General features: G+C 32.4%; 1 protein-coding gene and 1 long non-coding RNA gene across 2 annotated transcripts in view; both read right to left on the bottom strand.

Moving 5' to 3' along the window:
• The window catches only part of LOC119632905 (probable serine/threonine-protein kinase MARK-A), a 105,037-nt gene extending 81,703 nt beyond the window's left edge, over nucleotides 1–23,334 (bottom strand). Inside the window, exon 1 of the mRNA XM_038026060.1 lies at nucleotides 22,926–23,334. The gene's annotated coding sequence lies outside the window, so the exon portion shown is untranslated. The remainder of the gene's footprint in view (nucleotides 1–22,925) is intronic.
• Nucleotides 23,335–23,493: 159 nt separating this feature from the next.
• Nucleotides 23,494–24,539, bottom strand: LOC119632908. The gene is made up of 2 exons (XR_005246831.1): nucleotides 24,159–24,539; nucleotides 23,494–23,942 (listed from the first exon to the last, which is right to left on the bottom strand). It is a non-coding gene; the product is annotated as an uncharacterized LOC119632908 (long non-coding RNA).
• Nucleotides 24,540–26,767: the final 2,228 nt, after the last annotated feature.

Consider the following 26,767-nt stretch of genomic DNA (forward strand, 5'->3'; position numbering starts at 1 on the left):
TGGGGTTATGAAAGGACATAAAAACCAACTTTTCGTTGTTGATTGATAGAATATATTTATTGACACAAATATATATATATATATACATATATATATAACATATATATTGCTGTCGACATGTGAACGTTACAAAGAGAATAATATATTTAACGTATCGTTCCGTAACAAGAGATATAAAATGCAACGGCACGAGTAATCACTAAACTGTATGAATGAAACTTAAAACTGTAAGATTGCATTTGACGCCAGCTGGTTTTACAGCTTATATTTTACGTACAATTAAAAAATACTTTTTTTTAACTACTATTAGTAGCTGTATTGTGCGAGCATGTATTTGTATAAACGAATAAGTTTGTGAGAAACTGAAAAAAGACGTTCAGGCTGAATTGTGCGGTTCTTAAAAAGATTTATATTACTTTTCTCATAGCGAAATTCATGTCACATGTTATTAAAAAGTTAATTAATATCGGACTACCAAGTTTTGCTGTGATTTTAAGGTTTGTGATAAAATTTAAAAATAATTTTTTATTTATTTTAGCCACATTGCTATATTTGTTAACAGTGTCCCAGCTATTAGTCGGCTTCTTTTCGCAGTTTCACAATCGTAATGAGGGGAAGTGCGAGATTTTCCATAGGCTAAAAATTTGAAAAAAATTTGTTACAAAACAAAAAAAAACAACAAAAAAAAAAATATTGGATCATTAATAAAAAATAGTGCGTTATTCTTTAATTTAACTGTGAGGAAGTAGTACTTGTGGGAATTGTTGTTGCTGAAGCACAGAAAAAAACAAGTAAAAACGCAATAGATGGCCACGGTCCTCCGTTAAATATGCTATAATAGGTTGGAAACTTTACAAGTATTCTTATAATGACTTTTCAAAATGAGGCGTTATAGGAAAGTGATCGGAAATCTAGTCCGATCCAAACCATTCTCAATAGAATTCGTGTTTGGACCAAAACACGTTAGTGGACCAAAATTCATCAAAATATCTCAAAGATTGCGGCCGGTGGATTGAACGCACGGACAGACGGTCGCACAAGATTGAATCGATTCGGAAAATGATTTTGAATCGATTGGTATAATAAAAGGCGTTGCATACATCCGCGCAAACTTAATATGCCGTCATAAGGCAAGCGAGGTAGGATATAAATGCAAGTGAAAACATGGTAGTTAGGCAAATTTTCCATTACATAACCTAAAACGCTTCGCCTCATACAATTACTCTTCGTTTATATTCGCCATAAAAAATCATTTCTCATAGCACTCCTCATATAGGCGGGAACGTAAAACGCAATCCAAACTTAGTGTCAAAGATAGGAGGATAGGAACCTTTCGAAAGTGAATTTTTTGGCTTACAAAGACTTACACGTCAATCGAAGCGGTGAGCTGCAATAAATTAACGTACGTGATTCCAGTTTGGTGTTGATTTTTATTGATCGATTTTTATATCGAATTCCTAATCACGGTCTTTGCCATCGAATGTATTACATTGGCAGGTGTTTAAAAAATTAATCCATCCATTATGAAAACCCATATATTAGCTACAATTAAAACTACACTTTTACAAAGCATAAGCTTCGATATTTTATCTTGAAATTGAGTGAAAGATTTCATTAAGCCATACGGTGGAAAGTATTATCGTTTGGCCCAGTCCGACTATAATGCTTTTACCTGTGTTAAAATTGTCTTAATGCATATTATCAGAGAGAGGCTGTCCGTATAGTAAGCATACATTCTTTGCAAGTGACTCATAGCTTTTCAAAGTAATGAACGAATTCCATTTGTTTGCTTCATTTACTTATTTTAAAATATCTATAAAAAAATTAAGTAGAAAATAAATTCGCAATCAAGTTTTTCGACGAATTTCGCTCCGCTTCTTTTCTACATTCGTCAATCTTAGCTATAGTTCGTTATAATCTATTTATCGTCAGTGATGTAACGTTGATTACGTACTTTTAAATTTCATTTGAAGAATTGAATTTAAAATATTTTGCTGAGTTTAACTTAATGAACCGCAAAAGGCTGCTGCAATGCACTTGAGTAAGCATAGATTGAACAAATACCGAAACTCGCAATGAAGTATAGTCTCACATGCTTGCTTAGCAAACTGAAATCGATTCGATTCTTCTTACAAGTGCCTTCTGAATTATTTTTTTTTTTTACTTATTGGAAAAAACTAAAAACAGTAAGTTGAAGATGATTAAGAATAAAGCTTAATATAGTTTTTAATTTCTTTTCATCTATGCCGTAAAATAGTTAAAATCTATTTTTATGGATAGTTTTCTTAGATAACTTGTCAACTGTTTATTAAAAGCCATTAAATAATATTTTAAAAATAAATCATTCGCTTAGTTTCACACATTCCATTAAAAGTTTATTTAACTTTTATTTTAGGAGACATACACAGATTGATTTGTCGCATCTTTTGAGAGGCAAGAGAAATAAAAAAGATTGCGTTTACATAATTAATTAGAGATATCGAAGAGAAGAAAAATAATATTCTTTGACCCAATACCGAAGAATGAGAAATTTTGGTAAAACATTTGCCACACAATTTAGTCGTGTTGGTATGTCCGCCCGTTTGTTATGTGTAGTGATTGTAGTAAACATGCTCCTTGTCGCCGAAATGAAGCTACTTGCTTCCAGTAAAGTTCTTGTGCGCAAGAACTTGTATTGAATAGGGGTCAAATCAGTTAAGCGACACGCCCTCAGTACAACATAATCTGAAAGCAACTCTTTTTTTGAAAATAAAATACAACTGATCTTTTGCTCTTTACTTATAAGCACCACCTGGTGAAGCGATAAAAATCTGCTTGTATATTCTATGGGCAATCTTGCAGCATCTATGCCTACACTTAGTCAAAATACTATATAACATTAAAATTTCGTTCTTTTGTCAAAACGTCTGTAACAGACAGGAAGAAGCTTGAGAAACCCTCTAAAGTCCACAAATTATTGATCAGTATCAAATTCTGAATCACTCCAGAGATTTTTGTCAGTCCATCTGTGCGTTTAACTGGCGATTGCTGTAGTAAACGTGCTTCTAATCGAAAAATGAAACTAAAAGTAGGAAATAAGATAATTAAACCTTGGAAGTGGTTGCACGCAGGTTGACCTTGACCTTGAAAACTGCCCAAATCGGAAAAAGAAGCGCGTACAGAATATTTCGGCTTTCTGAATTTTTCCTCTAATACTCGTTAAAAATTTCCACGTATATTCTACAAAAATCGCAAAAATCATTCACGTGCACCTAACATTACAACGTGTAGATATGTCGTTTTTCCGACTTCTTTTGTAGTCTTTTTTAAGATGGAGGTGGTGAGTATGAAGAACTCAGCCAAAGCCGATTATAATTTTCTTACTTCTCATCATTTAATTTGCAACAGTTCGAAAAATTTATCTGGAAGAGTGCGTCCACGCCCTTTATATGACCATAATTGAAACTTCCAATACCCTACCAATTAAGTAAAAAATTGAGATCTGTCAGTTCTAAAGTTGAAACGTTCAAGAAAAAGCTAAATCCTATTTTTATTTATCCTCATACGCCTCAACTTTTCCTCTTCCTTTCCATTCCTGTTCGTCAATTTTTCCCCGTCTATTCCAACGTTACAACAAATACAAAAACTTTATTATTTTATGAAAAAATATATATTTATTATTTTAAATATGAAAACGGCCCTAATCTGCTTACAATCACTTCCACAATGAGCAAAAAAAAAACCAACTGCAAGCTATCTATTAACGACACTAAAACTTTTGGCATTTAAGATTTCACTTCAATAAACACTCGCGAGAATAAATAAGAAAAAAAATTTAATTACAATGAAGAATAGAAGTATCGGCTAAAGAAGGCAACGGAAAACAGGGTCATGTTTTATCGAGTGTATGCTGAGCTGCACAAACCACTGAGGAAGAAAAACAAACTTATATCGCGCGTCCAAAACTACGGGTTAGACTCCACATAAAGTCACACTAATAGCGATAAACTCCGTGACCATTTAATTTTATTAATCGATGGATCCTCTTTAACGAGGGCTTTGCTGAATTTAAAAGAATTCTTATATACGTATACCCCTGGAAATGCTGACCATATACGTATACATTGGGTGACATCGAAGGGTCTGCATTATCGTTTAGATCTCGTTTCAGATAATTCGTTTAATATCCTTCACTGTTTCATAGAATTTTTTCTCTCAGAAAAAGTGGCCCAGCATATGCTGTTTTTAACAAATATCTCATAGTATTCGAAGCCTTAGAAAATTCAATATTTTTTACACTGCAACCTGGACACACCTACAGCTTATACTGTGGCTTAAAGCATAAAAGTAAATCTTGTACAAGGAAAACATTAAATTTATGAAATACGTGATGTATATGGTATAGTGGTTACGCCAGTTACGCCCCATTTTTTAAGCTCTTCTTCGAGACATAAGCGCACACCTGTTATTATCTTTTTTCAATATTCGAGTATTTCTTCTTTCATATTAAAAGTGATTCATTTATCAAAAAAAAACTCAATTTTGCCTTCATTTGATTGGCATTTTTTTCATATTTTCAGCATTAATCACAGTATCTAAAAAAAAAAAAAAAAAAATCTACATTTATTAAAAACTTAAACCGGTTTAATAACGGCTTACAGAAGAGCAATCAAGTCGAAGAATCTCATATTTATTTGTTTTTAAGTGGCTTATTACCTTACCATCACCAACGCTATCAGAAGCCAGTTTTCATAAAAACATTTATTGCTTTAAACAAACATTAAATTAAAATATTTAAACATGAGAAGCAAACACATATGTACGTACAAACATATGCATATGAGCAGTCGCTGAAGTTGCTTAATAAAAATAAATATTCATTTACTTAGTCAGTAAAAATCTTTGCAATAATGAAGAAGAACATGAACAGTTATTGATTGCGTTAAATCCATTAATTGTGACCTGAATTGATTTCGCTTTCTAAGAATTTAAAAATTTCCCATCCACACAAAAGTTCCATAATGAAGAAGGAACCGTTATTGTACTAAGAAATAAGTGAGTTTTGAATTTCATTTCTTAAAATTCCTAAGAAATCAAGATTTCGTCAATATTAACGAAGAAAGAGCAAAAACAAATATACTTGTAAATATATATATATATGCTGTGTGTGTGTATGTGTGTGTGTGTGTAAAATTAACTATTAGTCGTCCCGGTTTCATTTTAATGGGTTTTTGTTGATTTTGGATCACTTTAATCACTTCGCTTATTTACATACAAGCATCGACCTTAAAGAAAAGCGTGATTCATTCATGCGTTACATTGATCAATTATACTTAGTTTGTTTTTCTTAGTCAAGCCATACCATGAAGATTAAAAATGCAATCATATTCAGCTCAAATAGAAACCCTTGATACCCCTTCTTGTCGTTGTTTATTATTAAACATACATTTGAAATATGAAAAAATAATTTCATTGAAAACACATGACAGCTTTATAAATATAATTTGTAATGGAAGCGTAAAAAATAATGTTTATATAGAATGTTCGGTCAGATTACTTACGAACAAATATGCGATAAGATATGCTTTCCAAGGTAATGGGAAGTCTGATGGCTGTGAAATAGAACTTCGAACTAAATGTATTATAATAGAAGTGGAACAAATGCAATACTTATGTAATACAAATTCTTATGGGACAACAAGTTCTTTTCCATTGTCATAAAAATTGAACTCTTACCTGAAAATACAATAAATAATTGAATGAAACACAGGAACGTTTTGAGGAGTACAGCAGCAGAAAGGGGAGTACATTATAGCTTAATTTGCGTGCGAAATTTTGCGAACATTATCGTCGTACATTGCACTCAGCTAAGCGCTAAAATGGGCAACGCCGTGAATTTACACCTGTATCATCGATATCAATGTTACATCTTGTTTGCATTATGGTTATGTGCAGTTGAGATTTCTCAGCTCTATTTATCCAACTAAACGAGGGAAGCAATGCTTCCCGCATTTGAGGTCCATGTTTTTAACAGAGAATTCGATCTAATCTAAGCTCGAAAAGCTGCACTTCATCGGAATAACTTTTCGTTTCCTATAAGTAGATACAGTGCTATTTAGCATCCTACACATGAGAGCTTGCTACACCTTTTCTTAGAAAATAACGAGTACTCATTCAACAACCTATACATAAACATCTAACACCACACTCTAATAAGTATGTAATTAAAATAGCATTGTCTAAGACCTAAGGGACCCCTAACATTATGATTACACCTGTGTCTTAAAAATATATTATAACTTTAATCCTACCTACACTAATTCGGGATCGTACGAATTTCCGTGTGCTAAAATTCGCTTTTCGAAGGTATTTCGAGGTACAAATCCGCCCCACTTTTTTTCCCGTAATTATTAAATGTCGACCGGAATGGATATAAAAAACTCCCAAACGAAACTTCACAATACACTGTCGCTTGTGACCTTTTCTTTAGATACATCTTTTAGAAAGTTTGCGATCCTTCATTGTCTTAAAAAGTACCCCGAATTTCGCCTTCGTTTTTTAAAAGACAAGTGAATTATCTACGAGACATAAGAATCGTTTTCGTACAATACATAACAGATGTCGTTGAATACCAGAGACTATATGAGAGAGGTACAGAACAATCACAAATGATTTCTTTTGAAGTTTCGTTACGGAGTTGGGCTACGATTGAATTTTTTAAGCCGTCCTTAAAATTTCAACAAGTGCAGAGAAAAAGACAAATCGAAGAAAGTTAATAAACTGTTTCTTTTTCTAATCTTTATATCTTTATCCGATCCAATTTATAGCTGTCGATAAGCTCGTCAGCTGTCGATAAGCTCGTTAGCTGTCGATTATCAGCTCGTTATAAAAAGTTTTAAGGTTACAGCAGTCTTTAAAATAAGAATGAAAAACCTTTCGATTTTAAGATTGCTATCGATTAACATAATCAAATTACGATCGAGTTTACTCGACGGGCCATAGTAAATAATATAAGAAATTTTATCTATGACTTACAAACTTTTAACAAACTTAAGATATGGCTTGTAGAGTGATACCCAGTCAACCAATCCATAACGGCTAACTAAAGCAAACAGTTGAACGATTACTCAGCTAAGTAAGCGCCGTACGTTTATATGCCGTGTACATATGTACACCTATTTGTGCGAGTATACAAGTTACTCTTTTGTTTGGATTAATTTTGCGTCAATTGCTTTATGGATTTTCCTGTTGCACGAGTAACGTACGTACGGTATGGTCGTGATATCGTTTAAATGCTTTAACAAATATTAAACACAATGTGGTGATGTTTAACGAGAAAAAATATGTATGTATGTACATGCTAAACAAATAAAAAAACCAAAAAAAAATAAAAAATTTGCGTAATAAAATTATTCGTCATAATTTTTTCATGAATATTTGTAAGTTTCATTTCAATAAAATTTGTTTTGAGCAATCGCTTGGGGAAAATCGGTTTAAAAAAAATGTTGTTAAAAATTAATACACAATAAATAATAATAATTTTAATATGTTTTACACATTTAATTTTAATTATATTATAACTTATTTTGCCGTTTCGTATATCAGGCATACAAACAAAACGGGTTCTAGAAATTTCATAATAACAAAGTCGTAATATCGGCCGTGCAAGTGCAAGTAAGAAGACTATAAAGTTTGTCAAATTCTTGCAGGCCCATAAAAAAATGGTTCCGGAATTTCTTATGTCCTATGAATGTATGATTAATTTTTTAATTGGAGTCTGTGCAAAAACGCGCTCAGATTTATCATACCCTGCACAGTTTATGGTACAGGCTTTATTAAGTTTGTGCGGATGTTTTAAACATCCAGAAGTGCTAAAAATAGATTCGGCTTTTATTTTGTATAAGCCCGCCCCCGTCCGTCTCACGTCTGTCCATGTATTTTTATGTTCAACGTACAGGTCGCGATTTTTGAAATATTTTGATGCAACTTGGTATACTGGCATGTTTTGATTCAAGGCTAAATGCGAAGACTATCCCGATGGGTCCACTTTTTCGACAATTCCGCCTCATTTTAAACAGTCGTCATATGGAAAAACATTGCAATCGAATAGTAGAACTTATACATTCTAAATTAGAGAAAAAAAATTTGTTGATGCTGAGGCAATTTTTTGAAGGCCCTCTTCCCGTTTCCACGAAAACTAAATCTTTATATGATAAAAAAGTAAAATTTTCAAAGTTTCATGGTGGAAATTGTTTCATAGTAGTAAATTGACAGAGAAATCAATCTTATCGACCTTGGACTACATTTCCATCGTCCGCATATACGGATTCTCAGGAAAAACAAACGCTTACATACTAAAACGGGCTGTTTATTAGTATTTTATAATGAAACTTTGTTCAGGATAGTTATGTGACATAAAAATGAAGTGAGCTAGATTTGAAATACATGGATCCCACTGCATGTATGGTTTCTCCTTAACTGCAAGCCGTTCAGAAACGGACTTAATTTTTAATATTGTGTAATGTAAATTACAACCACAAAAATTAGCAATAGGGAATTTGAATCACATAAGTGTATTTTTTAGACCCCAACATATAGAAGGATTATATGGAGATAAAATCTAATTTCCAGTTTTCATTGATGGAAACTAAGAAATAACGTTTTTGGGTAGAAAATTAGATTTGCTAAATGAGGATCAGGTCAAGTGAAATATTGGTCATATTCGTATTTACATATGTAACGTATAATTTTTCGAGTATTATCAAAGAGGCGAGTGAATAATTGTACTAGGCGAAATGGTGAAGGATGTCCAATGATTGATTGGCCTGGCTCGAATACAATGTTCTAAGTTGTTTTTAATCCAAGTTTCCCACGTCTGCTGGGTGAAATTTGCAAATCAGTTGACTGAATACATGAAATCGTCACGACGTCGCTTTATAATATTAATGCTATCGAATATAAAAGAAATTTCAAAATCTTGTATTGAAGGAGCGTCGTATCCTGCGATCACGAAATTAAGGATAAATTTTTGAAGGAAAGTTAATGGTTTTGTGGAAACAATTTTTTACACAAGTTTATTTATTTCTATTAAAGTAATTACAAATTTTGTTTAGTAGTTCTTTAAAAACAAAATCTCGCAAAGGAAGAGTTTTTTTAAACATCTCCTTGGGCGTATTAATAAAAGTTCCCAAATTTTTTATCCAAAATATTAAATAAATAAAAAATTTCTCCAAGTATTCCAACTAAAGAACAACTGTCTTGAACAGAACTCGTTTTTATGGTTTTGTGCAACAGCTTGCCACTGAATGCTTGACGCAAAGCGTAAAATTTATTCAAAAGTGAATTGTTTAGAAGAAATTCGTATTAATGTTAAGTCCTGGCTTAAACTAGTTCATAACTTGTAACGACTTTGGATGAGAATGCGATGCGGTTCGATGTGGTTCGTATTTGGTATGAGACATCATAGAACTGAAGTGTGGTTAACGGCGCTACCCAATTAGCAGTCATACAGCACAAATTAATATCTACTTTGCTTGATTAATTTCCATCGGATCTTTTACATCCTTGAAGAAACAATTAATTTTAAAATGAGCTTAAAAGAAATAGCTATTACTAGTCAGTCATACTAAGAAAAAAATCTTGAATATAAAATTATCTTATTCTTAGACATGCACTTTTGATTGAAACGGTCGGCTTAGCTAAATTCAATCTTCGAAAACGTTTAGCAGTATTGGAGGCCATTGAATTAGTTTGTTAGTTGAAGATCCGAAGCAAAAGTAACCGCAAAGTTCAAAGTAAACAATTCAAATGAACGGTTTTCTCAATCAAAGTTTAAACTTAAAGTACTAAAAAAAGAACTTAACTCTAAAGCTTACTCTTACCACATTATAGAGAAGAACATTGGTCAAAAGGTCGATTTAGATCGATAAGATTTTAAGTTTAAAGTACTAAGAAGCGTACGAGCGGAAATAAGTCTAAGTAAGTATAAAAAGTATATAAATACCTAGCGTTAGTATGGTCTATCGCAATGAAATTCAAACCCGTAAACACCGGATTGGCGGTCGCTCAGGGGATGTTTCTTCTTCGCGTAATGTAGTGACAAGCCGCAGGAATTGAGGAAAGAGAAAGAAAGAATTATGGAGTTGGTGATCGCAGCCTTTTGGATGTGTGCGAAGGCACACACTACAGCTGTGGCCAACGCGAACTTTAGCACGCTGAGATTCGAACCTGCGCTTGCGCTTGTTTACTTACCCAGCTACTCATGCGGATGGCTTATTTATAAAATCTTGTTACATGTTGATCTAAGCTTTTCATCAGATTAATATTTATGAACAATGTATAGGGTCTTTCACTTCTACAAACCGACTCATATTGAAATTGATGGAGTTCGCATAATTGTTGTTGTATTTCTGTTTAACCATAACAATAAAACGTTCTTATTATTTAACGTCTTTCGTCTTCACTAATTTTTAGTTCACTCAAGCGAGCTAAACGTGTTCCGTATTTTGTCGTTTATACTAAACACGCGCAACCATTTGTTGAACGTTTGCTGGTGATGTACTTTTATCTAATTAGTTTCATCTTTAAAATGGTTTGCATACAGTAAAGAGTAAAAATTATTATTTTTCCACAAAAAAAGAAAATATATATATATATACATATATATAGAATAAACAAAAAAAAAACTTTCGCTGAAGGATTAAAAACTTTCTTTTAATTCCAATTGAATTTCTTTAGCTAAGGCTAAGAATCGAATCATTGGAAAAACTAAACATTAACCGAAATTTTCAGTGAACATTACGTAGGCTTTTAATTTTTAGCTCTTTATTGATTCAATGAACAAATTTAGATTCAGTGGAAACTATATAAGTTAATATTAACTTAGTTACGTTCTCCACTGTTACGCTACTTTTTACGTACGTAAGCGATGTACACATACAAATCCACTTGTACTTGGATAGGTTAAGAAGAAAAAATTTGTTTTTATTTTTTTCGTTAAACTTTTATTTTCGGTAAATAGTTATAAACAATTTAATGCAATTAAGTAAAGCGAACGAACACTATGCTTAACGTGTGTTCACTGCTTATTTTATTGCTGTCGTTATTAGCGTTGTTTTTCTTATTTATTTATTTATTTATTTTTTTTTTTTTTTGGTTTGTTTTTGATGAGTAAAGTAAGGGCAACAAGTGGGAATTTTAGCAAAAAAATATAAATGAATCACTTTTAATTCGACAGGACTTACATTTCAAACGAAAAGCATTTAAAATTTAATTAGTTAATTAATTTAGTTTTTTTAAACATTTTTATTTTTAAATTCAACGTAAAAATTCAATACGTTATTGTTAAGTAAGCCAAACCTAAATAGTTGACTGTTTCACGGGTGCAGCTTTTTAATTGTAAACCGACTACTACTGAGACGCTCAATTTGTATTCTTTCTAATTACATCAAAGTCTTTTGCAAATTATTATTATTGAATTTACGACGAGAGGCAGTCCATTGATGATTCATCAATTTTATCATAGCATAGCTATTCGGGCGTAGGGAGCTTTAAAGGCAGATTTGTGCATAATACAACCAATTCTTTTTTTACACGGTAAGGAAGATACCTTAGAAGACCGTGAGAAAAAAATCGTAAAAACAAACACTTTCGACATAGATTAATTTGGAGATAAGTTTCCACAACTTTAGAAAATCATGTAAAGTGAAAAAAACTCGAATTATTTTCCCAAAAAAACCGTGCAAAAAAAGTAATACCAAAAACCATGTTTCATTATTTAAAAAAGAATTAAAATTGATGTACAACAAAAATTCAGTCCATAAGTCCAATAACATACAAAAATTTAAATTGATATTCGAAATAAAAATCAATTTAGCAACTACTCATCGCTATTTAATAACAAACTTGCACATTTACTAAGGACTGGACCATCAACAAAAGAACATCAGCCTTGTCAACTTTATTGAAATTGTTTACTGCACCCTACAAACTGCACACTCTAACGCAAAATAAATACTATATAACGAAATGTTGTCTTCAAGTTGAAGCATAAGGAGATAAAGAAAGAAGTGAAAAGAAGACCTTAGTAAATTGGTCCAAGGTCAAATATTACGATTTAAACAATATTTTTTTGAGATTCGCGCTGCAACAAATAATTCACGTAAAAAAGTTTATGTGTTGTTGTTGTTATTTCAAAAACGTTTAAAAAAAAGAGTCGGGTGTAGTTTTATCATTTTGCTTATAATCCCAAGTAAGACCCCATGAAGCTTCTTATACACTTTTCATACACTTAGTTTACAATGTTGAATCGGTTCGGGTAAGTTCGCCTTTTAAAGGTCATCAACTGTTATGGTTGCAAAAAGTTGTAAAAAGTGAATAGGAGAAGTGGGAGTGGGAAATTGTTAACGTTCAATCAAAAAAGCCCCATAAGTAGATAGCCATAAATATGCAGCTCGTATTATTATAGCATTTTTTTAGGTCACAGGAACGGGCTTGTTAGAAAGCAAAATATATATACATATACGGTATATATGTATATATATACGGTGTTAACCTATTGCCTTAAAGGAGGGTGCGACTTGTGAAATTTTTTCTCAGCCAAGGGTGGCAAAAAAAATTTTAGGTGACCCAAAAAGTTAATTTTTCGATTGAAAGAACTAATATTTAATATTTTAATCGCATTTTTCTCGAAACTATAGTTTTTTCGAGCAGTTCGTAGTTTTAGTACTTTCAATTCTGAGGCGATTAGCATCAGAGTACAGCTCCGATTTGATAACAGCATTCTGTGGTGAATGTTGAGAGATTTTTCGATTAGTTTACTTTAACCGATTTTGTTGCCGATTTTTCACCGAATATTTCTTAAAATAATTCAAAAAATTCTATTTTCATCTTGTTCACTAGGTGTTAAATAATATTTTGAGAATTTTTTCTCTCTTAGACAGAAAATGACGAACTAAAAGAATTCCGGTAAGAAGGTGCTATAATTTAATTGTTTCCTCTACGCGAGCCTCTGCGCTGTGTACAACACCATATTTTAAGAATCTTAACATATGTGCAGTCACCTACAAAAAAACTTGTTCCGTTGTATGAATTAACCGTTCGTAGACAAATTCAAACCAATGATTTGTACTCGAAAGGTAGGAAGCTCTTAAAAACATTAACTGCACGATACTTCAAGGCAGGACCATTCTGCATTGGTTTTTAAAAAATTTTTTAGAAATTGCTCGTTGAAAATCAAGCTCGATGAGCGGCGCTTTTAATACTATGGGGCTGCCTGTCTGCGAGGATACAAGCGTGGCCTGAACCAAAGAAATGTTCTGATATCGCTTTTCACGAGCGTGAAAATACTTTTCCATGCTAGCTGCGGGCTGCCCAATGGATTTTAATGGCACCTTATCATTCAATCTGCTAAGGCACACCGTGAGCTTTTTTTTTATAAGCAGCCCCTCCGGGATGTTGATACGAAAGAAAGGGGGGAGGGAGAGAGAGAGAGAGAGAGAGAGAGAGAAAGAGATAAGCAATTGACGTAACCTGGGAGACGTATGTCTTACCGGTAGGTGTTATGTCTTTACCGATCCAGCACTAACTAAAGTTAGATCGTAAGCCGCGCTGCAAATTGAACCAATGTATGCCGATTTGATACATGAGCTTCGCACCGTTAGAGTGTTAATCCCGTTAAATAATGTAAACGCAACCACTGAGCCTGTGAAAAAGCCGGAAGACAAGAACATAAGTCTCGTCCTCATCAGGAGGTAATATATCTTGGATCTGAAAGTCAGTGGCTAACTATTGCATTGAGTAACTCAAAATTCATGCAATGACCCACTCCGTAGTGTAGTGTAAGCTTGCAAGTATCCATCCTCCTATAACGTATATAACGTCTCTTTAAAATGCAAACACTGTTTACAATATCAAACGAAATAACTTTTTTCCCGCCTGTCTAAGATAAGCTTCATGCTACGCGTGCAGTAAACTACTTGTCAAAAAATATTTGTCAAAAAGTAAAACTTTTTCAAGCAATGACTTTTGCAAAAGATTCCGAACAAACCAAGTCTGTTATATATATTATAAATTTTAATCTAGCAGAAAATGGAAATGATTTTAAAATGCAAAAATCGTCTTTTTAATAACCTTTAATCCGTCATTAAAAAAAAAAAAGGAAAAGAAACTTTATTCAGCTAATGCACGCTTATGACTTTTTATTCAACCAAAAAAGAAGAAATAAAAAAAACGTAACTGCTTATCTGCCCACATACGTGCACATGTAAAAGTTATAGAGCATGCATGCTCTCGAGTGATATAAAACGAAGAGCATTCACGTTAAAAATGAATAGTTTTGCGTGCTGCTAATCCAAAGGAATTGATTATTAAAAATGTTTTTTTTCTCTGCTTTTTTTTTTCAATTTCTTTTAATGTTTCATTTAAAAAAGAAAACGAAAATTAATTAATTATTTTATAGCACTCATTAATATGTATTTTCTTAATTAATTTTGTATATTGTTTAAAAATTAATTATTACTAAATAAAAAAATGAAATATATTTTGTTTAATACTCATGCGAAAGTTTTATATATTATATGACGTAAGAATTTTTCATTCATTACTAAATACAATCAACGAAGACGACGTACTAAACAGAGAAATACCATACGTCACAACTGCTTTCCGGAAATAATAATTAATAATAAATGAAGTATAATACCATATGCAGGCCATTAATTATAAATCATTTTTTCACCACACGAAATGAAACACAAAAATAAACGGAAAACAAGTAAAAACACTATAGTGGGCCATAGTACGCCATCAAATAATTTATATCACCCTACAGTTATTCATATAATGACTATTCAAAGTAAAGCTTTATATGGGACGTGTTCGACAAAATAGCCCGATCCGAATCATTTTCAACAGGCTTCGCTGTTGGGTTAAAACTTGTCGATGGGCGAAATTTTATAAAAATATTCCAATAATTTCGATCTGTAAAATACAGACCGAAAAACGGACAGATGGACAGACAAGTTTAAAATAATTTTCTAAATCAATCGGTAGAATATGATATTAGGTGGTTATATCTCAAGCTCTTCTGGATTTTGCTTACATCCGCACAAACTTAATATATCCCTTAATCACTAGTGATATAAGCTGCAAAACACGAAGTTAATAAAGCCAAAGTAAAAATTCATTGATGAATTAAAGCATGAAAAAATATTTTTATATGAATGAAAAAAATTTTGCCAACAATAATTTTGCATTCCTACAGATATTGATAATTCATAACAATAGGTATGTACGGTATATACGCCGTTGAAATATTGATAAACTGATAACTTTAACATAAAGCGTTCCTAAATGAACTGACTGCCGTAATGTGGAAAGCATGTGAAGAAGGATGGTTGTGCGATATCACCAGTGCAATCATGCAGTTGCGGTACGAAAAATTTAAAAATATTGTTATCTCACGGTGCTCTAATATGCCGCACAGTATGTGATTTGTTGCGATCCTTTTTTATTTCAGGTAGCAATTGCTTCTATATGGCATTTGATAGCAAGGACAGAGCGAAGATCTACGAATATATGATGCATTGATCGTTTATCGTATACTGTGTGTATGTAGTAAAGTAGTCTAGTAGTATAGTATTTCGGTTTATTTTGTCTACTTAACCCCCCATTTATGAATCTTTGTGATAATATCTATCCCATAATGTAATCTCCTATTATTCAATCTATCCATTTCATTACACAGATCATATCGATGACGTATAGAAGCTTAGCTTTTAGTTTCTGGCGATTGTGAGCGGGTTCATTGGTGGATATGGAAGACTTTCGAACTTAACTTGACGAGATGAAATGGTGAAGGCGGATGCAGACTTCAGACAGACAGAGTCCGCGATACTTATTTTGTTATATGCATTGCACAATATGTATAATAGACTATACCTTATGTATATCATATTTTATTTTATATAATCTATGGCTAAATAATTTGACTTAAACACAAATAAAATTTCAATGCCGTTTGCACCATAAACTGTTCCATGAACTCTTCCATCGTTGGCAAGTGACATTACCGCCTGCGGTCAAAGCAAGGAATCTGTTGAAAAGGGAGATATAACACTGGGTATATCGAAAATCAACAATAATTTTTTTTAAACTGGCAACACTGTTACAAACATCTATGCCAAATTTCAAATCATAAACGTCATAAGCTGCTCTTGGTTTTGTACGAGAAAAGAAGTACATTGCCATCTCAGACGTAAAAATAAACTAAAAACTCGAAATTAATAGAGTTCGAGTTGTTTTAGCCAGAAATCAAAAACAAGTAAAAATACCACATGGGCCTAGAATTAAGTACCCTACACCAACAGACAATTATGCACACATCGTACTTCAAAATAAGGAAATGGTCGAAAGAGTGGCATTTTCAACAGCGTGCGTCCGTAGGCCAGAACTCGCAAGTGTACCAAATTTCATCAGTATATCTCGAAAATTACGACACGCAAGAAAACAAGATGGACGGACAAATGGACAGATATCCTTAGATCGAGTCAGAAAGTAATTCTGAATCGAAGGAGAAAGTAATTGCGAATCGATCGATAAAAAAGGTAGGTCTATCTCAGGTCTTTCTGCCTACATCCGCACTAGCTTAATATACGCTCCAGATCAGCCCTGGTTTAGGTTATAAACATGTTTCACTTTCCTAAGGCATAAAGCAAACTTTAGCTATAATCGAAAGTAATAACACCACTATTCTATTTCTCTATTAATAAAAAGCGAACAAATCATAAACGATACAATTTCAATATTAGAAGTTAGAGAAAAAATCGCTTTTCATCTTCTTGAAGTTAAGTTTTGAAATCATCTGAACTTTGTTTAATTAAATTAATTCTAATAAACTTCGTTAATACCATCTGCTATAAACAGTTAATGCTGAATCATATACAAGTTTTGAGAAGCAGTCGTTAACATTAACAAAAAAATATTCTTATTTAATCGACTTGCAATTAATATGTGCTTACGTAATTATTTATTTTATTTTTATAAGAAAATAACAATTTTTTTATTTTTGTCTTTTCTGTTCTCTTTTCAGTCCTTAACAATACTTCATTAATGTTTATATAACGAGTGGCGTTGTTTGAAATTAAAGACAAACAAATGACAAAGTTGCACAACTCTAAGCCGCGTAGGTATATTAAAAATTAACATACGAGAATTCCTTACGGCTTATCATGAGATTTGATATTAAATATTCATCTATGGATATTTTCGTATCATTTGTTTCTACACTCGTCTGCCTTTGAAATCACGGAACCACAGTACAAATGAAAATACATATAAGTCGAATGTTATTTCAAAGTAATGCTCAAAAAATCTCATCTAAAAGCATTTCTGTCTAAAAACGCGATCACAATGTATAAGAAAAGATGAATATCTGACATAGATATCTGAAAAATCTGAAAGTGATTAAATGAAAACCGAAATATTTTCATATTCTCATCAAAGAAAGAATAAAATAAAATTTAAAAATGTTCGTCTTAATTGTAACGCCCATAAAGACCTAGTCCCCATTATAATTAACAAAGAATCGGAGAAATATTCTTTGATAAATTTCCTAGAAAGATATCTATTAGTATTAAATACTGAACTTCCCACTTCCCATACATCGCAACGTTTCGAAAATTTTTTATATAAATGTCTGTAGGATGGTATAGGGTATTCAATGTTCGGCTGTATTCTACCATATTGCTTTTATTTTCACAAAGAATACTTTTGCTTTGCGACTGTGTTACTGATGTTAGTAACAAGAAGATATGCGTATACAGAGATTCGAAGTCTTAATCGGTCTTTCAAGAAGCAGATATATTTTGTCGTGAATAGCAGTAATAATTAGCAAACTCTGTCTAGGCTGGCAAGATGGAATGTTAATCTTTCCCTTCTGACTGCATCCACAATCAACTATCGATTGTTCTACGTTGTAAAGAAAGTTTTATAGTAATTAGGAAATTATTGATGTAATCCATGATCGCTTAAAATTTCCACGAAAATATTATACAATCTTCTTTCCGACCGTACTACGCGAAAGCTAACATGTTTATTTCAGTTAGACAAGTGATCGCGTCGTATTTTATGTTATGGCTCTATATGGCAAAATATTTTGAGAGAGAAAATTCCAAAAATTCGGAAGGCAGTTTAGATTTTGTCCTGTTTGTCCATCTGGCATATCAATTTTAAAAGCTTCTTCTTATCGTTTTAATAATGAAATTTTGTTGTTAGTCATCACTTGCTTGGGCCAAACAAGTAAATTCTAGGAGTAAAAGTGAAATAAGCTCTAGCTGTTGTGTGAGACTGTTGACCCTTTCGTTTAAATAATTTTTCCTATTGATTTTTTTCCACCCTACGTTACAAACAAATAGCTCAATTAGAAATTAAAAGCCATAATTTAGCTTGATCGCCCGCCATGATTGTCAGGAGCCAACACTAGAACACTAGTACAATTATAAATAGTTTTGTATCTGAAGGTTGTGTTGAAGCATGTCGGTGTACCAAATTTCATCAAAACATCTCAAAAATTGTGACCTGCACTCAAAAATTGTGAAAGACACATAAACACACGTCAAAGGGATAGACATTCGGAATCATTTAATGAATCGGTATAATGAAAGGTTGATCTCTCTTAAACTCTTCTACATACAAACTTATTGGGCATGTTGGCTGCGGTGGGGTATAAATGTATACAGGCATAGCTGAAGAGGTTTAGAATGGGGTATCGGGTTTTAGCTTCGAAAGTTACAAATGGAGTGATAAAATAATTATTCACTCCGCTACAGTTTTAATAAAATAGATGTTATCATGCAGTACATGTTACAGGTTGCATTATTAAATAGCAAAAAAAATTTTTTGAAAGACCTTCGAAAATTTTATTGTCTGTTATATAAAAGCTTCTCAAGCGAAGAATTCGTAAAAGAATTTTTGTCGATTTTTGTTTTCTTCTTTTTCACTTAATTATAATTAGTTATGCGCTTAGTTATGCATTAACACCTTTTTTTGATTTATTTGCAAGAAAAAAGAGTAAGAAAAAAAAAAAAACCGACTCAAACAAGCAATATATTAACGACGTTTATTAATACTAAGTCGATATTGTTCATAACATCTGCTCGTTATGTGCTTAAGTGGCTGTTAATTTATTATTCTCTACGTATTTAAGGTTTGAGTACTGCCCGTCAATGCTTCGCCTGCTTGTCTGCATTGTATATAATAAATTGTTCCGAGGCAAGCGATTGTGTTTTTTTCTCTTTTTTTCCTTTTTTTTTTCTTTTTGCAATTTTTTTTCAACTATTCTAAGGTAAATGTGCGTAATATTTATTCAGTTTCGGATATTCATTTATTATCAAGAAATATCTATTACACCAATGATAGGTGAAGACTGGATCATAAGCTTAGAGGCATGTATTTTGATTGAAAATTTTCGAATTCGAATTTTTAAAATATTCATAAATAAACATATGCCTGTGACTTATGCACTCCCACATTCAGCCGGCAATTCTGTGTGTAGGAAATGGAAAGGAAACGATTGATGGGCTTGCAATGAAGCCCTAATAAAGTGTAGTGCAAAATTCCATAAAAAGCGTTTCCTTAACCAGCAGGAAAAATAAAAAGGGAATTTTTTTTTTTTTTGTCTTTGCATTATTATTATAATTTCTTTGAAAGCATTAATTAATGCATTTACATAGAATATTAAGAGTGAACCTTGACGAATAAGGAATTTATACATATGGTAATGTTTCAAGTGCGTAGCGAATAGTTTCATTCATTTTAATAATTCCACGTTCAGATTATGTAAAGAGATAAGACCTTTAGAAAAAATAGCTTTAGCTTATAAATCACCGTGCATTGCACAATTAATAATTTATATATATATATATAATCAATAAAAATATAAATTTTTAAAAAACCTACTATGACTAAGTTGAGGACAGTAGTCGCTGAAAGCAAAGTAATTGCATTTCAAATTTCAAGTTAATGCATTCTATCCCTCTGCGAGGTAAAGCAAAGAAAATGTCATTGTCATTTCGATTTCATGGCGATGAGTTCTCCACAAAAATATTAAAGCGTATAGCGGAAGAAGATTTCCTTTTGAGAGACGACTTCATTTCAAAATAGTCAGAGCAGTATGGAGATCTTAAGAAAGGAATGATAGCTGATGACTGAGAGCATGGTAATAGGACTCTGTTTATATTTCATCCATAGGTATTGAAATTCTATGGGGAAATATAGTGCGGTCAAAAATTGAGGATCATGTGATAAACCTAATTGGAGCTAAGTTGTAAGCACGCTGAAGTATTACCCACACCATAGGAGAGATTTATTTTTACTTACTTTATAGCTTAGCTGCAGCTGCCTGTAGTTAAGTAGCTTAACCAGTAAAAAAGGATCAAACAATTTTTAAAGGTTGAAATTAATTATCACAAATAAAGTCTCTAAGTCAGTAGTAGCCTTCGCTAATCTCTAAGTGCACTTACTGTTCCTACAGTGGGAATAAGTTACACTTCATTTTTTAGCAATTGAGTTTAATTATTGATCCAATTATCGATAAAGTGTTTAACCTTCGAAAGTCGTAACTTTTGCGACAATATGATAGTTTAATGGGATCATTTCTAATGCGTCTATAAGGGACTATTTGACCAAGCGACAATGAGCAATTCAACTAAACCTTCAACAATTTGAAGATAAAGACGTTGCTTCTTGTTTGCAAGGACAGTAGAGTAGTAGGATAGTTACTCTCTAAATATCAGCTTGTGCTCGTAAAGCGACAGACTTATTGAATTGTCCCTATATAAGCCTCGAGGAAAAAATATGAAAAACTGCTTTTATACCGATATTATTCAGCGATATAATACTAGTAAGTAAGCAATGGATTCATATTTCAATGGCGGTCTGACAAACTAGGTAAATAGGTGCTTACAAATCCGCCGAAAAATTAGTTCAGAATCCAATAAAATTACTGGACATAGCCCACCTAATAATGTAGTGCGATGCCACGTGAAACAAGATTAACTTGCAGCCTTACGAATATATATATATAGTTGGGTATTTCATGGCTAAGATGATAGTGGTGAAGAACGCTACTCATTTCAATGGATATTACTGTTAACTATAAAACTTTATTAAAGACTCCTTTCTGATGATTGTCGCCTTCGCTCTAATTATTTGTTCTAACATAACTACGAATGTTTGCGACTTTGCGGGAAAGTATTTGAGGGTAGGCTTTTACTTTCTATAGCTTTTCATTTCTGCGATCATTTTCACTTCTAATTACGTTCCAATGCATGCCGCATAAGCGGCGGGTGGAGCTTTTCTGTTTTTAGTTTAATTGGGTTAACAAATATCAAAGACATGTTGACATCGAGTGTTATCCTTTAGCATTTACAATCCACTCCTTCCCGGTTTATGTGTTGTGCAATTAAACTAAGTCCATCGAGGAATAGTTAATAACCTATAGAAGACCAGTTTGACGGACGGACATTAGTATAACATGCTCATCAAGACTATATGTTTTGAAATTTTTATTCCGCATACTACTGGGCAAGTTGAGGATATTGCCTAGTCTGACCAGGAAAGTTGCTTTAAGAGGCCTTGCTTTTCTTTAACACAGCGACAAGAGGTTGTCTACATTATCGCTGATTAATTTATTCAGAAAATATTGTTTTCTTGTGTTCGGTCAAATATGTTTCAACGATAAGGATCAACTTGATGCGGATCGCATCTATAAGGTGAATTACAACTACTTGTAAAGCATCTCGCAGCGGGGAAGATTTCAAATAAACCATAGTTTCCCCAAATAACTTTGTTTATCTGTTTTGTATTTTTGTGTAAGAGCTCGCTACGAACGGCGGTAGCAAATGGATATAAGGGCAAACTGGGTGCCCAAATTGCAATTGATAAGTAGAAGTCAGAAGTCAGAAACAGTTAATGACTTTAGATCGATTTTGAGAAAGCTTGACACCGAATATGATGATTTCCGGGACCGCAAGTGGATCGATTGTGAACGTTGCTTAAACAGATATTCCTGATCAGACGCGATAAAGAGGCGACAATGAGTACGTATTGATATCTCAAAGATATAGTTGACCAATGTACCAAAGGGTCGGAATTTTATTAATTTTTCCATCCAAAAAAAATTCAGTAAAATTCCACACTTAGATCCGCACTTCTCATTCAACCTAATGCATTTAATATATATGGTGTTTACGTTTGATAAAAGCTGTCCGTTAGTCCGACTGTCTGTGCTGTCATTTGTGATAGGAGCCCACTTAATGTACATAATGTTAGGTGATCACCTAAGCGTCTCACGGTTAACCTTTGAATAGTGTTCAGAAAACATCGATCGGGTACTTCGAAAGATTACCTGCTTGATTTTCCTCCACGCGGTTCTAGTCTCTTATTTGCCTACGCCTTATCATTGTTTTAGTCATCTTGTTGCTTTTTATGTCATTTAGAGTTTGTGCAATTAATTTGAATAGGAACTTATTTATCAAAAACTTGTGTGCTTTTGAATATAATAAGAGAGAAATAGAAAATGTTAAGGGGTTAATAGCCAAAGAAGTATAAATCAAATATTGAAAAGCTTTTGTAAGGCAGATCATCTGGATCTGAAAGAAGATGTAGAACTTAACACAAAAATGATATGTAGTCCATTACCATATAAGAAATAAATCTAAAATTTCGTGGAACTACTACCAAAGAGCAATGTAAAAATTGATTCCGATCCTTTAACTGGACACAGAATGTTTACAATTTAAGGAAATGTCTCACAATTCCAATGCTTTGGCTTATGGTGGTGAAAATCAACGATTCGCCCTACGGCACTTATATATGTTTTTCTTTAATACCAATTGGTTAAAAAACGTTTGTGAAAGCTATACAAATGTAATGTGAGTTCAACTTACCTGCACAAATGACGAATACGATGATGAGACTCGGTTTGATTTTTATTTTTGCAATCTTTAAATAAAGCTAAAGCCGGCTACAAATGAAACGAAATGATATAAAATAGAAGATGACTTTCTAAATAAATAAATGAACTGCATACACGCACGCTCTTGCTCTGTGGTTTATTAATTAACGCGCCGCGTTTTCGGCTAATTTAGTCAATACGATCTGACAAACTTACTATCAATGTCTATGTAAAACGTAGTCTGCATATATTCGCGGATTTATGCTTACGAATTTGTATGTTTATGCGTGTATGTGTATATTTATGCTTGCAAGTGTGGGTGGACGTACGTACATATGTGTGAATGCTGTTTTCTTTCAATTACAACAATTTTCAATTTAACGGATTTTTATGAGTAGAAAATGATTTTGACACAATTTTTAAATAAGCGCGTTTTTGTTTTATTTATTTTGTATTTTTTTATTATTTTTTTTATTTTGTTTTATTTTGTTTTTTTTTTGTAAAGTGAGCGAAAACCAATTTAAACAAACAGCTTCAATGTATTGTTTTATGTGTGTGTGTTTTTTTTTTTTTTTTTTTTTTGTTTGTTTAATGACGTTTCACTTGGTAACCACGAGTAAATAAACAAATAAATAAAAATGTTTTTTTTTGTTTTTTTTTTCTTTTGAAGAAGAAGAAGAAGAATAATTCGGTTATTATTCTGTTTGTTTACTTGAAATACTTTTTAGCAGCTTTAGTAGAGTAAATTAAAAAACCATTTATTCGTATAATGAAGCTGGGATTTAAAAAAATTACAAATTTTCTTAACTTACTCTTTTTGAATGTTTTTTTTTTCTTTTATTTATTTTGTTGCGATTTTAAATTCACTGCAGGTTCGTTATTGTATGAATATGTTGTTTTTTTTTTTTTTTTTTTATTTAAATAAATTTAACTTTTTTTTTTTTTTTTTTATGTATTATTTTTTATGTTTTGTTTTTCTGTCTGTTGTTAAGCTATGAATTTTTTCGCTCTCCATGGAATTATGAGTTGAATGAAGAAAAGAAACAAAAAAAAACAAAATTTATTTAGCAAAACATATATAAAACAAAAAAAAAAAAGAAGAAACAAAATTACAATTGTTAGCGAGCGTGTGCTTAATCGTATAAAATAAAATGCAAAGAAAATAGCAACAACAACAAAACTAACAATAATTCAAACGAAGAAAAAGAAATCATAAAACACTCACACGTACAGAGAGAGTACCAATTGAAGTTGGATTAGGCGTACATTTATCTACATGTATATATGTATCTGTTTTTGCACTCTAACTATGCACACGCATGCACGCACGAAAATTAAATAAAACACAAAAAAAAAAAAAAATGTTCAAATCTTGGTTTTGTAACTCAGTAACTTGAATATTAGCACTAAATCTCAACTTTTTTCAAATGTTTTCCCGTTTGACTTATAAGACGTTTCAATTTTTATATAGTTTTTATTTGATATATAGATATATGTTTTGTATATATGTAAAAGTATGTTCAAAGCAAATTTTATGTTCAATATTTCTTTACGGTTAGCTTATGGGAAAGCACACGAGTTTAACGCTTGAAATCTCGTCACTAACTAAACTAAATTAACTAATGCCAGCCAGCCGTGTGCTAAGCAAGTAAACGTTGTTGGCTGCAGCCAAAAGTCAAAAGCGTAGCTAAAAAATAATACTAAAATAAAAAAATAAAAAAAATAAAAAACATAAAAAATCAACACCATCACCACCGCCACCAAATAACAACAAAAATACAACGCGACGTCATAATAGTAGCAGCGGCACGAGCAGCAGCATTACCAACAACAATAACAACTTGTTCGTATAGATAGAAGTCTCATACATCGTCACATTAACAAAAACAACAAACATACAAAAAATAAAACTTAACTTTAGGCTAAAATACATACCTATATATATATATATCTATATATATATATATCTATATATATATATATATATATATCTATATATGCATGTATATGGAAAAAGGTAAGAATTAAAGCAACAAATGCTAACAACAATAACAATAACAATAATGAAATAGCAGCCAAACAATGACGGCTACAACAAGTTCAAGTCTCAATGTTAGCCATAGTCAGTCAATTCTGTATCTCTGTATGCGTTTATATCTGTGTGCCATCATTATCATCATTATCATGTATATTATCATTGAATAAACGATGAGCATGGTTTTGTTACTCAATTAATTCGTGTTTAAGTTTTAATCAAACCCAATATTTATTATCCAGTTACCAACACCAATTCAAATCCATATGTAACGATAGCGATCATGTCAAACCGGAAAAACTCTTACAACTTCTTGCATTTTACAATGTTCGTCTGGTATTCGTATAGAACATTTTGGCGCGTGGTTTGCTGGTTTTCATTCGTTTCATTCGAACCAACCAACACTGATTTGTCAAACACGTGGCCCACCGTCACCCCAAACTATAGCCGAAGTTATAAAACATTCTTGTTATTGCGAACGCTATATTCGTTATATGTATGACGAATGTATTGTATCCACTGCTACCGCAACCCATTAAATGAACGTTACAACATATTGCTGCAAATCTTGTCATTAAGTTGATCAGGCGAAACTATTTTGACGCAAACGCTTTACGTAATCCTAAGCGTAGCTCACCTCAGATGTTATATTAACAATATATCTCTTAAGGAGCGTAAGTAATTGGCTAAGTAAGTCTGCGTTTAGGCTTTCGGATTTCGACCTAAATCTTATAAATGTGTGCATTTTAACAGCAGCGAACGAAGCCACGCTTTTTTATACATAAATCTTTATTGCTTTGTAGTAACTATAGGCAGTTCAGGCCATTAGTGACATTATTAAACAGGTGTTAAGCTATTAGAATGTTTACGAAGCTCTTCATGCTGAAATTGCGTTACATCGCATTGTATTTTCAAAGCGAAATATTTAACGAATTATTCCATTATCACACCCAGTTTCGGTTTATAAATGCTTACATTTAAAGTCGCTTTGATTTCGTTAGAAACAATTTTTACACGATTACGATATTGTGTGACTTAACAAGGTTAAAAGAGTTGTTAGATTGGAAATTGTACACAATCGTGTTAATAGTGCGATGATAGTTCACAAAGCTTTAGACGTGACGCAGAGCTGGGCAAAAAATATGCTAAGATCACAACCATATACAGCTTAACATTGAAATTTGAAGACTCTTTATGCTTACCTTACCACTTATTTGGCGATCATCAATGATCGACCTTTTCAGTGCGTATAAGGAGATGGAGAAAATGCATTGTTGTTATACGTGATAGTCTTACTTAAAAAGTTTCACTCCAACAAAAATCAAAATGGAGATAAATTCTACTTGAAAGGAGTCCACTGACTCGTTTATTAGCAATAAATTATTAGATGACATAGGCTGGCCAAGCTGTCAAAGCAAACATTAAGATAATACATTACTTCACACAGCCGTTACCGTCACGGTTCGAATGGTTTTTCTGCGAAACTTTTCACCGGACTATGTTAAACTATCTTCGCCTTTCAAACTCCCCAAAAAAAAATCTGGCATCAGTAAAGAAGAGTGGACTCTGCAGTTGATGGCTACTTTGACGAACTCGACGGTTCGCTACGTAAATAGGAGATCGATGCTATAGAAGATCGGTAATGAAAGGGGATTGAACTGAATTGAGGCTGCGTTGAAAAATAAAGGCACTTGCCTTTCCAAATTTTTCGTCTTATCTTTGTCCTTGTGAATTTTCCTGGCAGTTCTAGGCGTATATCATAAATTTCATATACAATATTATGTAATGATGTATTTAAT

The sequence above is a fragment of the Glossina fuscipes genome, unplaced genomic scaffold (genome assembly GCF_014805625.2).
Source record: "Glossina fuscipes isolate IAEA_lab_2018 unplaced genomic scaffold, Yale_Gfus_2 2, whole genome shotgun sequence".
Lineage (NCBI taxonomy): Eukaryota > Metazoa > Arthropoda > Insecta > Diptera > Glossinidae > Glossina > Glossina fuscipes.